Source organism: Zootoca vivipara, chromosome 11 (genome assembly GCF_963506605.1).
Source record: "Zootoca vivipara chromosome 11, rZooViv1.1, whole genome shotgun sequence".
Classification (NCBI taxonomy): Eukaryota; Metazoa; Chordata; class Lepidosauria; order Squamata; family Lacertidae; genus Zootoca; species Zootoca vivipara.
The window spans coordinates 60,862,495-60,866,165 of record NC_083286.1 but is presented as its reverse complement, the minus strand read 5'-3'; positions in this window follow the sequence as shown (position 1 = coordinate 60,866,165).

Here is a 3,671-nt window from a genome sequence, read left to right as displayed (position 1 = left end):
CCCCGCCCAACGCGCACGCGCGCCAGCTCGCACGCACACGCCCCCCCCTCTCCGGCCGGCAGCGACGCGTGGCGTCAGGACGCCGATGAGGCGACGCGGAAGAGAGCGAGAGCCGAAGTGTTCGAGAGGCGCTTCCGGTTTGCTGGCTGCGGCCGCTTGTTGCCATAAACGGGGGGGGGAGGGAGGAAATTATTATTATTATTATTATTATTATTATTATTTCTATGCTGCTTTTTAAATACAAACGTTTATTGCTTTTTAAACAAATACAATATATGCCGCTTTATATTTGTAAAGGGAGACAAATCTTAGAGCGGTTTACAACACATTAAAACTTCAAATAAAACAGAACGAAATATTTCTGAAGAAAGTCAAATATAAAGTGCACGTTCAGAGCAATCTAATTAATGGGAAACTAAAGATTTGAAAATAAAACATTGTTACATGGACTCCAATATAGAATGGACATGTAAGGTAGCACAATTAACAAGAGAATAAAATATTAACATATGCATTACTGTTGTTGTCAATCCTGCCAGTGGTGTGGCAGGACCAGCTTGCACTGCTGCTTAAGCCTGCCTTGTAGAATTTTAAGCATAACCTTGCTAGCTTGTGAAATGAGCACAATTGTGTGGTAGTTCGAGCATTCTTTGGCACTGCCATTCTTTGGGATTGGGATGTAGACTGATCTTCTCCAATCCTCAGGCCGCTGCTGAGTTTTCCAAACTTGCTGGCATATTGAGTGTAGCACCTTTACAGCATCATCTTTTAAACTTTTAAATAGTTCAGCTGGAATATCATCACTTCCACCGGCCTTGTTATTGGCAGTGCTTTCTTTCATACCACTTTAAACAGTCATGGCTTCTCCCTAAGAATCCTGGGAACTGTAGTTTTTAAGTGCTGAGCGTTCTTATCTTTACCTCAGAGAGCTACAATTCCCAAGGTGGTTTAAGGATCAATCCCACTTCTTCCACTTGGATCGCTGTAGAAGATGGTTGAAAATTCCATCTCTCCGACCCCCATGGGGAAATTTACGAGGCTATAGAGGGGAGTATGCAGCCTCCCGAAGTCTCCCCAGGATATAGGGAGATGCAGTCTCATCTGCAGTTGCCCACTACCAGCTTCGAGTTCGGAAGGAGGGAGAAGCTGGGGGCTCTGGATGGTAAGCCCCCATGGGAGCCCGGATTCCTCAAGATATGGACATCAAATAGAAGCTTTATCATTAGCGGTTGGAAACTTGTCAAGAAACTTTTGAGTTATGACGCAGCTATAATTTAGAGTCCGCCATGTTGGTGATAAAGCCGGCTACGATATTAGTAAAAGGGGGAGAGAACCATAAATAAGACATTAGATGCATGTTTATAGTTTGGGTCTGGGAAATCTCCCCTGGAAAGACCATATTGAGTAGCAATCTGGAGCGATCTGGAGAGAAACATCACAGGAGCTTAAAGATTTGATTTATGGGGACTGCTTGAAAGATGGCTGCTGCTGGCTGTGAGAAGGATTTTTGGACGGACTTGGCAAGATACCAGCGTGCGAAGAGACAGTGCTAACTTATAGAGGAATCATAGGCATAAATTCACACAGAAACATATTGGTTTGGTTAAACTTGCTTGCTCGAAAAAATTCAAGTGGTTTAACCCACAGGGGAATAGGAGTCTCCTAACTGCTCTCACCCTAGGACGTGGGTGAAGCTGTGGGTTAAACCACAGAGCCTAGGGCTTGCCGATCAGAAGGCTGGCGGTTCGAATCCCTGTGACGGGGTAAGCTCCCGTTGCTCGGTCCCAGCTCCTGACAACCTAGCAGTTCGAAAGCACATCAAAGTGCAAGCAGATAAATAGGTACCACTACAGCGGGAAGGTAAATGGCGTTTCCGTGTGCTACTCTGGTTCGCCAGAAGCGGCTTTGTCATGCTGGCCACTTGACCTGGAAGCTATACGCCGGCTCCCTGGGCCAATAATGTGAGATGAGCGCTGCAACCCCAGAGTCGGTCACGACTGGACCTAATGGTCAGGGGTCCCTTTACCTTTAACTGCTCTTAGCACCCTTTGGGGAAAGCCTGAAGTGTGCTTCGTGCTGCTGCCTTGAAATACAGAATAGAAAGACAAAGAAGTGGTAGCTTTTTTAAGGTTTATGTTCCAGGAAAACAAACTTGGATGGAGTAGGTCACTGAATAATGTGAAGGGAAATGCATGTGTCATGGATTGGAAGGATGGGGTGGAGGATGGGAGGATGGCTTCAGGGTTAGGACACATTGTTAATAAAATATATAATGAAGGATGCTGGTCTTGCCTGCGGCCTTCCCTTTGGGCCATCTGATCAGCTACTGCAAAAACAGGATGCTGGACTAGACCACCTTGATCTAGCAGGGTTTTTATTACTGCTATAGGTTTGGGAAGGGATCTCCCTAAACCCTGTTGTTGTTTAGTCGTGTCCGACTCTTCGTGACCCCATGGACCATAGCACGCCAGGCACTCCTGTCTTGCACTGCCTCCCGCAGTTTGGTCAAACTCATGTTCGTAGCTCCGAGAACACTGTCCAACCATCTCGTCCTCTGACGTCCCCTTCTCCTAGTGCCCTCCATCTTTCCTAACATCAGGGTCTTTTCCAAGGATTCTTCTCTTCTCATGAGGTGGCCAAAGTATTGGAGCCTCAGCTTCACGATCTGTCCTTCCAGGGAGCACTCAGGGCTGATTTCCTTAAGAATGGATAGGTTTGATCTTCTTGCAGTCCATGGGACTCTCAAGAGTCTCCTCCAGCACCATAATTCAAAAGCATCAATTCTTCGGCGATCAGCCTTCTTTATGGTCCAGCTCTCACTTCCATACATCACTACTGGGAAAACCATAGCTTTAACTATACGGACCTTTGTCGGCAAGGTGATGTCTCTGCTTTTTAAGATGCTGTCTAGGTTTGTCATTGCTTTTCTCCCAAGAAGCAGGAGAAAACCCTATAAACCCTATAAATGAATAAATGGTAGGATTTTCATTATTTGTGATAGGAAGTGAAAATACCATCTGCACAGGAATTCCTGGGCTAGCCTATGCAAAATGACCTGGCCAAACTAGGGCCATTAAGAAACAATACAGGGTCATTGAGGGACATACATTAGCAGTACAAGAGAACTGTTCTTCTGCTCTGCCCTGAGGTATGAATGGAGACAAGGGATTTGAAAGGTTGCCAGGGTAACTGGGTGTGATGTCAAAGGAATAGTTTGGGAAAGGGGCAGAAGGATCTTGGCTGGCTTGCGGCAGGTGGGGAGAGATGCCTTGGACTCCAGTACTACAGGGTATAGAAAATTACATTATAACAAACATATCAAAAGTTGTAATAAATAAACAAGGCATCACAACGTACACAAACAAATTGAACAAATTCCACATCATTCATAAGATAAAAAAATAAAGATACTGTTATAAGAAAAAACTGCTCCTTTATCCCTCAAGGGTATCCAAGAGCGCTATAGAGTAGCTTCTCTCCTGTCTGTCAGGATACCTGATAATGCCTTACATGATTGCCTTTTCTGGCCATTCCTTTGAGATGGTAAATACTGGGTTCCTGAATATCTTACGCATATTGATAGTGTGCTCAGCTTAACAAATACTTGCCAGACTGTATTTACAGGGAGGTCCAAAGACAATTGGAAAGCTTTCCCCATTTCCTTCCTCCTT